Source organism: Bombina bombina, chromosome 6, assembly GCF_027579735.1.
Source record: "Bombina bombina isolate aBomBom1 chromosome 6, aBomBom1.pri, whole genome shotgun sequence".
Taxonomy (NCBI): domain Eukaryota; kingdom Metazoa; phylum Chordata; class Amphibia; order Anura; family Bombinatoridae; genus Bombina; species Bombina bombina.
The window spans coordinates 555632750-555646564 of record NC_069504.1 but is presented as its reverse complement, the minus strand read 5'-3'; the positions used below and the strand labels follow the sequence as shown (position 1 = coordinate 555646564).

Genomic DNA, 13815 nt, shown 5'->3' with positions numbered 1-13815 from the left:
CTCTAATTGTCTAAAAGATCTACTGGAGATTCCAAAGAATTATAAGTTTATCCTCCTTTGAGTCAATAATTATTTGGAATCTCTCTTTAAGCAAAGACTATATCTTTCAGACAATCTTCTTAATTGTACGCTTATTAACAGTGGCGTCACTAGTCACCCACTACCCCACTAATGTTTTTGTTATTTTTGCTTTTACCTTCTATATGGTACAGAACCTGTGAATGGGGATTAGTAGCAGGTACCTGGTAATCATAGGAACACAAAAACACTCAGGACTAGATTACAAGTGGAGCGCTAAATTATTACGCTCCCGCAAACAGGCACATTTTCAAGTGGCTGCTTATTGCTACCGCAACCTTGCAATTAGCGCTCTCTGGTTAATTTTCTAAAAGTGCCCCAAATGCCCTTAAAATAGAGGGCATTGAAGGTTTTTATTAAAAATAAAAAGTTTTGGGGCTTTAAAGTTGGTGGGAGTGGGGTGTTAGAAAAAAAGGCACTGAAAAGTGCCTTTACATTGTGGTCTATGAGAACCCTGTGTTCCTATAGACCGCAATGTAAATATACACATATTAACACATAAATATATATGTACTAAGTGCTGCCCATTGCTGTGCTAATTACCTCCTCCGCTGCGTGAGGTTCTCATACCGTCTGTGACGGCATCAGAACAAGGCTCCCATAGGATCCTATGGATGCACTTATCAACCACTAAACACCTTGAGATTTTATTATAAAAGGTTTAGTTATGTGTAGCAAAACATTTTATACTTTTTTATTATTTATTTTGTCCCCTTTTCCAGTAATTTAACTCTGAAAATTATAGAAATGTATTAAGCCCGTGACACACTGCAAGCGATGCGGCGCGATGCAAAGCAGCTGCTTTGCTCCGCGTCGCATCGCTTCTGAAGTTCAAATATTTCATCTCTGAGCGCTTAGCTACGCGACCTGACGCAGCAGAGTGCTCAGAGATGAAAAGGCAGGACACACTGAGCGCGCACAGCTGCATCTACACGCTGCGCGTCGCTCTGCTTGCAGTGTGTCACAGCCTTTATCATTAGAGGTGAAAAAGCACCCTGCTGACTTCTCAAGGCTTACAACAGAAACATCTCATAACTGCAAGGTGTTTACTGTCCCTTTAAGCACAAACATGCAGTTACTTTCAATTTATTTTTTGACAAAAAAAGTCATTTGTGTTCTTTCATATGCATGACAAAACATTTTTTGAATTTAACAAACCCTTTAAAGGGACATTTATCTAACCCTAAATTTTAGATATGATGTTTTCAATGCAAAGATAAATTTATAATCTTATCTATATTCATAATTATTATTTGTTTAAATATTGAAGAAATATGTGTAAAACCGTATAAAGTACTTTAGTTTCTTTAATTAATGGACACCACCATGTTAAAAAACAAGGTTTTGGGGGGGTGTGTCCGGGCGGCGGCCATGCTAGGTTGTTTCAACAAGAGCTCCTCATTGAACATCCACTACTGAGCTGTGTTTTGAGCTATATATACCGATTGAGGAAGCAAATATCCATCTACTGGTTAGAGGAAAGAATTCTGAACAGTTTGATATCCATGGTGCTAGATTTATGACTATTAGGCCTAACCCCGGACCACAATAACATTAGGCGGCGGCATAGTGCTGCGACTTTAAGCTTTCATTCCCCCACGAACCAAGCAACGTAACTTCTTTTAGATTACTAGCTGCCGCAGAAGAGAGGTCGCTCATCATGGAGGGATCGGGCAAATTATTACGAGCTTTACTGCTAGAATTAGAATCTAAATTGGATGGTTGTATGCTCAACCTCATAGTAACGGCACGGAGCATAAGACAGAATACGCAGGCAACCTTCTGGCCTACTTAAGACATACACATGGTCCCACTGCAAGGACTCCCGATATCTTGCCCTGAAATCACGCATGTGGTCCTGTCATCTATTAGCATCATCCACGATGAGAGAGAGGAGCCTCCCCATGTTTCCAGCCTAACCTCCGGAGTTATCAGAGTCTGGAATTCAAACTACCCAACGCCAGCATCGCAATTCAATATGGAGATGTCTGCGCGGCTTTTAAACATGACGACGGGTCGGGGGAGAGCGGCTGACTCCCGTGGCCCGAGATCAGCAAGATATGGCATCTTACATGAGGGGAAATTGCAGGAGACTATGCGGTTGCGAGTTTGGGGACTCCTTTTCATCCTACAACAGATACTGAGGAATAGGTCCTCCTTCAGGGAAATCATGATGGTAACAGCAGCACAATTTCATAGAAGAGGCATAGGTTGAACCATGTTGCGACAGTGGATTATAAATGAGGATTTGACTAATCTTCCCCCTCATAGGATCCAGTTATTTGGGGTAGTTGAGGTGGCTGCCCGAGTAGTACCGCAAACTTTTAGATTTCTCTGTAAGGGTAATTTATCCCTGATATTAATAGAACACTTTCTAAATGTGTACTTTTAAGGATTCATATGACTAGCTGTTATTTTTTCATTTGTGATTGTTTAGGGTTCAAATGGACACTACAAGGTGGCTTACTAGTATATTAACAAAGTAATATACATCTTTCTAATTACTCACTAGCTTAAACCAGGTACTCTCTGATAATTTTCGGTGCTTATATGGTTTTAGTGACACTAGATGATATTTTAGATCTGTATCACTTATTGGAGATATGACATTACCATGCCACTATCATTCAAATGGAAATTTTTTTTGTTTTAATTTTTTTTATTGAGGCAAAAAATAATACAGTACAGAACAATACAACCACAACCATATGCCCTTAGCCCGTAAGGACAATTATCCAAAGTATATATCTCCTCCAATACATTGAGCATAACAAACCATACTTAAATTCATTAATGAGATCTTACATTTAAAAAAAACGTTAGGTATTGAAGAGCTAATAGTCAAAAATATTGCAAGGAGTATAGTAATGTCTATGTGGTCAAGGGAAACGTAACAGCTGGCCTCAGGTTTTTTAGGTCTGTAACATATAGGACTCTTTTTGGGTCCTCAGGCTTATAGATAGATAAATTAGCGTATAGGGCCACCCTCAGGCCCTGGGGCCTATAAATGACCAGATAAATATAGAGCTTTCACATGTATTACATATTGGGCCATATCAAGGCCCTGGACTATAACCCTCATCTTAAACCAAAAGGACCACACTTGGGTCCCTGACCACTGGAGAAAAGCTTATCGTGAGAGAGTGGGACTAGCTTGAAACCAAATAGGGGGGAATATCATTAGCCGCTGTCTTGTCACATCTTTAAGAACAATAAGAGGGAGGTTTTCAATGGAATCAGTGTTCCTATGTTTAATAATTAAACTACTACTAAGGGGAAACCCCTTAGGGGGGGAAAACCGGTGCCAGCCAATCAGGTATTAAATAACAATTTACATATCTTAAGAATTAATAAACATAGAGAGCTAATAGCAATAACCCTGTAATAAAAACAACACTAGTTCGCCAAACTAATAAGTTCCACCTAAATAATTGCTGGTAGTGGTGCATTTAAGGTCATATTTATCCAAAAGTACACTGTGTCACCTACCCAGGGGCATGGGCCCTAAACCCCCAGGCTGGAGGCAAAATGACGATCCTCTCCATAAACCTTAGTGTAATATAGCTAATATAATGTGGCTAAGGGAGAGTAGGAAGACCATTGAAGTAAAATATTAAAACATCTGTCATCCTATCTGCGGATCTTACAATAGGGAACTACTCGTTACCTAAGATACATACATAACCCTTTGCGCAGAACTAGCGTAAAAACAAAACAAAAAAAACATATACATAAGCATAATGAGACAACCTGAACTGGAATATCTGACTGTAAACATTAGCATAAATGTTATTCTCTATCAGTAAAAACATGGCTAATTAGAAAAGTCGTCATCAACAATACAAAACTTAGAAAAATGTAAAGGTTAATGATGAACAGCAAACACAGTCCAAAGTGTCTCTACCCAATCCCATATCTACCACCACCTTGGGCTGACCCCTTTAACTTGGAAAGCCCGGTGAGCATCTGAGTCCCGGGCCAAGAACAACACTGAGAATCACAGTCCAAGTGTAGAAGGAGTTCTAATTGCAGTAAATAGAAACCATCTTGTCTGCGGGGCTTCAGGGTCAGCTGTCGTACAGCTTGTTTCAGATATTCTCCGGCGTCTCTCTGACCTCTATGAGCAAGGCCAACTTCTTTCTGGATATCACAAGACGTCTCACTATCTCCAGACCTAGCGATAGTTTTAGCTTCCGTATGGGCTAAAGTAATTGCTATTCCTCCGTTCTTGCTGGAAATCCCTTCCAGTATCTTCTGAGCATATCTCTGGTGTAAACGAGAAGAGCCGTTAGATTGTTGCGGATCTCATACCCGATTCTCCTGGGCACCAGAGCCAGTCACCCTGTTATCATCTATAGAGATCCACTTATCAGTGGGTTTAGTGCAGAGCATGCTCTGGAAGGAGCAGTAAGCCGCGATCCAGTGCCATCTTGGGATTCAGGGCGCCCATTTATTTTCTCACTCCGCTCTCTAAGCATTGAGTGTATGTCCAGGATAAATTCCCCAAATATAGAGCAAAGTGTGTCCTCAAGTGTCTCCAACATTGTCGCCTTGAAAAAAGTATTCTATCACAAGTCTTTATACCGCTGCCTCTCAAACAGTTCTGTTGGCGTTCAGGCTAACATATGTATCGTGTCTTCTCCGCCTATTTGCACAATCTAGTATACGTTCTCAACTAGAAGATTGAGTTTAAGACATCAAGAATGTTGAGAATAAGTCTCAAAAAGATTCGATTTCTAGTTTTTATGCTCAATATTCAGGTTTAAGTCCAGGAGCTCACTGAAAATGCTGCTAGTCCTTTTGGCGGCTGGCTCCGCCCTTTCAAATGGAAATTTTAACGTTTGTAACTGTTTATTTGCATTATACCATAGATATTAAAGGGACAGTTTACTCAAAAATTTTCTCCCCTTTAATTTGTTCCCAATGATCCACTTTACCTGCTGGAGTGTATTAAATTGTTTACAAGTAGCTCCTTTACCCTTATATTGGCATTTGAAATTGTTAATTTAGCATGTGGTATCCCCACCTATTCTGAAAGTTTGTGGCCGCGCGTACCAGCTATAGATAAGCTTTGTAAACACAGCCAGCAGAAGAAATTACACTCCCAGTGTGATAAAGCAGAGATAAGGTAATAAAATGTTGATTTTCCATTGTTCTCTCAAAGTTTTGGTGATTGTTTTAAGGACAGATATAAAATAAAGAAGCAGGTATATGTACACAATGTGATACAGTAATGAGATCTGATTATACCTACAAGCTCAACCTATTTTATTAGGCTGTGGCTTCAAAACACAAAATCAGAGCTTTAATATACAGAAATAAACCTTAAAAAGCTAATTTTCATACATTTTTTACTCTGCAGTTGGTAAAAAAAAGCAATTGTAAACACATTAAGGGAAAAACTATTTTACAGTATACTGTCCCTTTTAATAGGGAACAACCTAGTATGTTATGGGATGTGTTATGTCTGTTTAATTAGTTACTAGTTGGCTAACAACAAGTCTACAATGCCGCCTCCAGTTAAGGCAGATGAGTATACATATTCTGATACTCCAATTTACCAACATATAGTCATGAGGTCATGCTATTACACTAAGTAAATATATAGGTGCCTACATGATGTAGCGATCGTCTACTTATACATTTTAATTTGCGCTTACAAGAGGGCGTACTTGCTCCATGTGATCTTAATTGCAGCGCTAGATCTAGTTTAATTTAATTCAAAATGTTTATACTTGCATTATATAGTTTTATATATATATATATATATATATATATATATATATATATATATATATATATATATATATATATATATATATATATTTATATATATATAGTTTGCATTATATGGCTTTGGAAGGTTTGTGTACTTATTTTTGTATTCACCCAGTTTGGTGAATTTCTATGTGGTATTAACCCGCTATTTTGGTATTAACTTTATTTCATATTTATTTCATAAATGCTAATAGTACTATTAATATCATATACAGTACCTCTCAGGGAAAAATGTTTTTCTCAACCAAGATAAGTTTTCTATGTATGCCCGGTTAAAATATCATGCTAATAGGCAGTAACTTTTGATAAAAAGGTACTACAGTAACACTTTATAAAAAAATAAAAATATAAGGTATCAATGTAATCTTTGCAATGTATATGGTTGAGACAGGCTAATAATGCAGTATGTTACGCTTGATATAAGAATGTTGTCATGATCTACTTTCGTTACCAGACATGTTTGTTTTGGAGTAACTTATATTTATGTTTCTATGTGGTTATTGTCGTGCTAAATACCTTAAAGGGACACTGAACCCAAATTGTTTCTTTTGTGATTCAGATAGAGCATGACATTTTAAGCAACTTTCTAATTTACTCCTATTATCAATTTTTCTTCATTCTCTTGGAATCTTTATTTGAAATGCAAGAATGTAAGTTTAGATGCTGGCCCATTTTTGGTGAACAACCTAGGTTGTCCTTGCTGATTAGTGGATAAATTCATCCACCAATCAAAAACTGCTGTCCAGAGTACTGAACCAAGAAAAGGGCTTATATGCCTTCTTTTTTTATATAAAGATAGCAAGAGAACGAAGAAACATTGATAATAGGAGTAAATTAGAAAGTTGTTTAAAATGACATGCTCTATCTGAATCACGAAAGAAATATTTTGGGTTCAGTGTCCCTTTAATAAAAAACTTTGATTATAAAAAAACCCCCCCAAAAAACAAGGTTTACCATCTCTTCTGCTGAGAACAATTTTGGACAGAAAGTGTGTAAACAACAGTTGTGTGCAATATAACAAAATAATTTCTGCAAGGTTTTCTTTTTACTACACTTAAACATTTTATATTGAAATCTCAAAATGTTTAATGTCCATTTAATCTGAAAACAGTCTACATTTCATCTGTAAGATATTTAGTTTGAAACCGCATCTGATTATACTTCTTATCTTTCACTTTTGACTTTCCTTTACTGCCCCCACTTGCTATCTCAAATGTAATTTGCGTTGAGAACAGGATACTTCTGTAGCAGTAAAATACAGGGAGTGCAGAATTATTAGGCAAATGAGTATTTTGACCACATCATCCTCTTTATGCATGTTGTCTTACTCCAAGCTGTATAGGCTCGAAAGCCTACTACCAATTAAGCATATTAGGTGATGTGCATCTCTGTAATGAGAAGGGGTGTGGTCTAATGACATCAACACCCTATATCAGGTGTGCATAATTATTAGGCAACTTCCTTTCCTTTTGGCAAAATGGGTCAAAAGAAGGACTTGACAGGCTCAGAAAAGTAAAAAATAGTGAGATATCTTGCAGAGGGATGCAGCACTCTTAAAATTGCAAAGCTTCTGAAGCGTGATCATCGAACAATCAAGCGTTTCATTCAAAATAGTCAACAGGGTCGCAAGAAGCATGTGGAAAAACCAAGGTGCAAAATAACTGCCCATGAACTGAGAAAAGTCAAGCGTGCAGCTGCCAACATGCCACTTGCCACCAGTTTGGCCATATTTCAGAGCTGCAACATCACTGGAGTGCCCAAAAGCACAAGGTGTGCAATACTCAGAGACATGGCCAAGGTAAGAAAGGCTGAAAGACGACCACCACTGAACAAGACACACAAGCTGAAACGTCAAGACTGGGCCAAGAAATATCTCAAGACTGATTTTTCTAAGGTTTTATGGACTGATGAAATGAGAGTGAGTCTTGATGGGCCAGATGGATGGGCCCGTGGCTGGATTGGTAAAGGCCAGAGAGCTCCAGTCCGACTCAGATGCCAGCAAGGTGGAGGTGGAGTACTGGTTTGGGCTGGTATCATCAAAGATGAGCTTGTGGGGCCTTTTCGGATTGAGGATGGAGTCAAGCTCAACTCCCAGTCCTACTGCCAGTTTCTGGAAGACACCTTCTTCAAGCAGTGGTACATGAAGAAGTCTGCATCCTTCAAGAAAAACATGATTTTCATGCAGGACAATGCTCCATCACACACGTCCAAGTACTCCACAGTGTGGCTGGCAAGAAAGGGTATAAAAGAAGAAAATCTAATGACATGGCCTCCTTGTTCACCTGATCTGAACCCCATTGAGAACCTGTGGTCCATCATCAAATGTGAGATTTACAAGGAGGGAAAACAGTACACCTCTCTGAACAGTGTCTGGGAGGCTGTGGTTGCTGCTGCACGCAATGTTGATGGTGAACAGATCAAAACACTGACAGAATCCATGGATGGCAGGCTTTTGAGTGTCCTTGCAAAGAAATGTGGCTATATTGGTCACTGATTTGTTTTTGTTTTGTTTTTGAATGTCAGAAATGTATATTTGTGAATGTTGAGATGTTATATTGGTTTCACTGGTAAAAATAAATAATTGAAATGGGTATATATTTGTTTTTTGTTAAGTTGCCTAATAATTATGCACAGTAATAGTCACCTGCACACACAGATATCCCCCTAAAATAGCTATAACTAAAAACAAACTAAAAACTACTTCCAAAACTATTCAGCTTTGATATTAATGAGTTTTTTTGGGTTCATTGAGAACATGGTTGTTGTTCAATAATAAAATTAATCCTCAAAAATACAACTTGCCTAATAATTCTGCACTCCCTGTATTATTTTCTAAAATCATGTTTCTCTTGTTAAGTGTATCCAGTCCACGGATTATCCATTACTTATGGGATATATTCTCCTTCCCAACAGGAAGCTGCAAGAGTCCACCCACAGCAAAGCTGCTATATAGCTCCTCCCCTAACTGTCATTACCAGTCATTCTCTTGCAAGTCTCAACATAGATAGGAGGTCGTGAGAGTCTGTGGTTTTTTATACTTAGTTTATTTCTTCAATCAAAAGTTTGTTATTTTTAAATGGCACCGGAGTGTGCTGTTTATCTCAGGCAGTATTTGGAAGAAGAATCTGCCTGCGTTTTTTCTATGATCTTAGCAGACGTAACTAAGATCCAGTTGCTGTTCTCACACATTCTGAGGAGTAAGGTACTTCAGAGGGGGAATGGCGTGCAGGTTTTCCTGCAAATAAGGTATGTGCAGTAAAATATTTTTCTAAGGAATGGAATTGACTAAGAAAATACTGCTGATACCGAAGTAATGTAAGTACAGCCTTTAAATGCAGTGAAAGCGACTGGTACCAGGCTGATTGATAGAGATATATGCTAAGGTATGTGCAGTAATATATTTTTCTAAGGAATGGAATTGACTAAGAAAATACTGCTGATACCGAAGTAATGTAAGTAAAGCCTTAAATGCAGTGATAGCGACTGGATCAGGCTTATTAATAGACATACATACTCTTATAAGAATGTGTTTTAAAACGTTTGCTGGCATGTTTAATCGTTTTTTAACATATGTTTGGTGATAACTTATTGGGGCCTAATTTTTCCACATAGCTGGCTTAAATTTTGCATAGAAACAGTTATAGGGAAGGTAATCCACAGCTCAGCTGTGGCAGTTTTGTTGTGTCTGTTTAAAAAAATGTCGTTTTTTTTAATTTATTTTTTTTATCTGTTTTTTGCATTAAGGGGTTAATCATCCATTTGCAAGTGGGTGCAATGCTCTGTTAACTTATTACATGTACTGTAAAAATTTCGTTTAATTTACTGCCTTTTTTCACTGTTTTTCAAATTTTGACAAAATTTGTTTCTCTTAAAGGCACAGTAACGTTTGTTATATTTGCTTGTTAACTTGATTTAAAGTGTTTTCCAAGCTTACTAGTCTCTTTATTAGTTCTAACATGTCTAACATAGAGGAGGCTCTGTGTTTATTATGTTTAAAGCCATGGTGGAACCCCATTTTAGAATGTGTACCAGATGTACTGATTTCATGTTAAACAATAAAGATCATTTTTTGTCTTTAAAAACATTATCACCAGAGGATTCTGTTGAGGGGGAAGTTATGCCGACTAACTCTCCCCACGTGTCAGACCCTTTGACTCCCGCTTTAGGGACTCACGCTCAAATGGCGCCAAGTACATCAAGGGCACCCATAGCGTTTATTTTACCAGAGGATTCTGTCGAGGGGGAAGTTATGCCGACTAACTCTCCCCACGTGTCAGACCCTTTGACTCCCGCTCCAGGGACTCACGCTCAAATGGCGCCAAGTATATCAATGGCGCCCATAGCGTTTATTTTACAAGACATGGCAAAGGTTGTGTATAATACACTGGCAGCAGTATTAGTCAGACTACCTGAAATTAAAGGAAAGCAAAACAGCTCTGGGGGTAGATACAGAGCATACAGACGCTTTAAGAACCATGTCTGATACTACCTCACAATATGCTTAGTCTGTGGGTGATATTTGTGACTCAGGGAAGATGATTTAACCTGATTCTGATATTTCTACATTTAAAATGTATGCTTGAGAACCTCCACTTGTTGCTCAGGGAGGCTTTAGCTGCTCTGAATGAATGTGTACAATCGCAGTGCCAGAGAAATTGTGTAGACTGGATAAATAATATGCAGTGCCGGTGTGTACTTATGTTTTTCCAATACCTAAAGAGGTTTACTAAAATTTTTCATAAGGAATGGGATAGACCAGGTGTGCCGTTCTCTTCCCCTCCTATTTTTTAGAAGAATGTTTTCTAATAGTTGCCACCACACGGGACTTATGGCAGACAGTTCCTAAGGTGGAGAGAAGAGTTTCTACTCTAGCTAAGCGTACCACTACCTCTGGCGAGGACTGTTGTGCTTTTTTAGATCCAATGGATAAAAAATGTTTATTCAACAAGGTTTTATCCTGCAGCCCCTTGCACGCATTGCTCCTGTCACTGCTGCTGCGGCGTTCTGGTTTGAGTCTCTTGATGAGGCTTTACAGGCTCCATTGGATGAATATATTTGACAAGCTTAGAGCACTTAAGCTAGCCAATTCCTTTGTTTTCTGATGCCTTTGTTCCTTTGACTAGACTAACGGCTAAGAATTCTGTTTTTTACTATACTGGCGCGCAGAGCGCTATGGCTTATATCATGGTCAGCTGTCGTGACTTTAATAAATAAGCTACTTAACTTCCCTTCAAGGGGCAGACCCTATTCAGGCCTAGTTTGAAGGAGATTATTACTTATATCACTGGAGGAAAAGATCATGCCCTTCCTCAGGACAGGTCCAAATCAAGGGACAAAAAAGGCCTAATTTTCGTGCCTTTCGAAAATTCAAGGCAGGTGTGGCATCAACTTCCTCTAAGGCAGACAACCGGACCTGGAACAAAGATAAGCAGGTCAAGGAGCCTGCTGCTGCCTCTAAAACAGCATGAGGAACGGACCCCTATCTGGTAACGGATCCTATAGGGGGCAGACTTCATTCTTCGCCCAGGCGTGGGCAAGAGATGCCCAGGATCCCTGGGCATTGGAAATTATACCCCAGAGATATCTTCTGGATTTCAAAGCTTTCCCCCCCAAAAAAGGGGAGTTTTTGCCTTTCACATTTATCTGCAAACCAGATAAAGAAAGAGACATTCTTGCATTGTGTACGTGACCCATTCAGTTCCAATAGAGGAACAGGGACACAGTTTTTCCTCAAATCGGTTTGTGGTTCCCAAGGAAAGGAAACCTTCAGACCTATTTTGGATCTAAAAGATCTTAAACAAATTCTTTAGAATTCTATCATTTAAGATGGAAACTATTCGTACCATCTTAACTATGATCCAGGAGAGTCAATAGAGGACTACAATGGATTTGAAGGATGCTTATCCTCACATTACGATGCATAAAGATCACCATCGGTTTTTCAGGTTTGCCTTTCTAGACAGGCATTACCAGTTTGTAGCTCTTTCCTTTGGGTTAACTACAGCCCCTAGAATCTTTATGGAGGTTCTGGGGTCACTTTGGCGGTCCTTAGGCCGCGGGGCATAGAAGTGGCCCCTTATTTAGACGACATCCTGATACAGGCGTCAAACATCCAAGTTGCCAAGTCTCATAGGGACGTAGTACTGGCATTTCTGAGATCACATGGGTGGAAAGTGAACAAGGAAAGAGTTCTCTATCCCCAATATCAAGGGTTTCCCTCCTAGGGATTCTGATAGATTTTGTAGAAATTAAAATTTACCTGACGGAGTCCAGGTTGTCAAAGTTTCTAAATTTCTGCCGTGTTCTTCATTCCATCCGCGCCCTTTGGTGGCTCAGTACATGAATGTAATCGGCTTAATGGTAGCGGCAAGGGACATAGTACCGTTTGCACGCCTACATTTCAGACCACTGCAACTATGCATGCTCAGCCAGAGGAACGGGGATTACACAGATTTGTTCTCCTGTTAAATCCGGACCAAGAAACCAGAGATTCTCTTCTCTGGTGACTATCTCGGGTCCATCTGTCCAAGGGTATGACCTTCCGCAGGTCAGATGGGACAATTGTTACAACAGATGCCAGCCTTTTAGGTTGGGATACAGTCTGGAACTCCCTGAAGGCTCAGGGATAGTGGACTCAGGAGGAGACCCTCCTTCTAATGAATATTCTGGAACTGGGAGCGATATTCCATGCTTTTCAGACTTGGCCTCAGTTAGCAACTCTGAGGTACATCATATTTCAGTCGGACAATATCACGACTGTGGCTTACATCAACCATCAAGGGGGAACAGAAGTTCCCTAGCAATGTTAGAAGTCTTAAAATAATTCACTGGACAGAGACTCACTCTTGTCTAAAAGCTATCCCTATCCCAGGTGTTGAGAACTGGGAGGCAGATTTTCTAAGTCGTTAGACTTTTCATCCGGGGGAGTGGGAATTCCCTCCGGAGGGGTTTGCACAAGATCAAGCAGGAGAGTGCTTTGGTGCTTTTGACAGCGCCTGCGTGGCCACGCAGGACCTGGTATGCAGATCTGGTGGACATGTCATCCTTTCCACCACGGTCTCTGCTTCTGAGACAGGACCCTCTACCTCAGGGTCTTTTCAACCATCTAAATATAACTAATCTGAGATGGACTGCCTGGAGACAGAACGCTTGATGTTATCAAAGCATGGCTTCTCCGAGTCAGTAATTGATACCTTAATACAGGCATAAAAGCCTGTCTCTAGGAAAATTTAACATAAGATATGGTGTAAATATCTTATTGTTATGAATCCAAGGGTTACTCATGGAGTAAAGTCTGGATTCCCAGGATATTATCTTTTCTCCAAGATGATTTTGAGAAAAGGGTTGTCAGCTAGTTCTTTAAAAGGACAGATTTCTACTCTGTCTATTCTTTTGCACAAGCGTCTGGCAGGTATTCTAGACGTTCAGGCATTTGGTCAGGCTTTGGTTAGAACCAAGCCTGTGGTTAAAAATGTTGCTCCGCCATGGAGCTTAAAGCTGGTTCTTAAGGTTCTTCAAGGAGTTCCATTTGAACCTTTTCATTCCATAGATATCAAACTTCTATCTTGGAAAGTTCCTTTTTGGTAGCTATTTCCTCGGCTCATAGAGTCTCCGAGTTATCTGCGTTGCAATGTGATTCTCCTTATCTGGTTCTCCGTACGGATAAGGTAGTCCTGTGTACCAACCTGGGTTTTTACCTAAGGTGGTATCTAACAAGAATATCACTCAAGAGATTGTTGTTCCATTCTTGTATCCTAATCCTTCTTCAAAGAAGGAACGTCTATTACACAATTTGGACGTGGTTCGTGTTTTAAAGTTTTACTTACAAGCTACTACAGATTTTCATCAAACATTCACCTTGTTTGTTGTCTATTCTGGACAGAGGAGAGGTCAAAGGACTTCAGCAACCTCTCTGTCTTTTTGGTTAAAAAGCATAATTCATTTAGCTTATGAGACTGC

General features: G+C 39.4%; 1 protein-coding gene across 5 annotated transcripts in view; it reads left to right on the top strand.

Moving 5' to 3' along the window:
• RAB27A (RAB27A, member RAS oncogene family) overlaps nucleotides 1-13815 on the top strand; it is a 257723-nt gene that overhangs the window by 214624 nt on the left and 29284 nt on the right. The gene's annotated exons all lie outside the window — the stretch shown is intronic.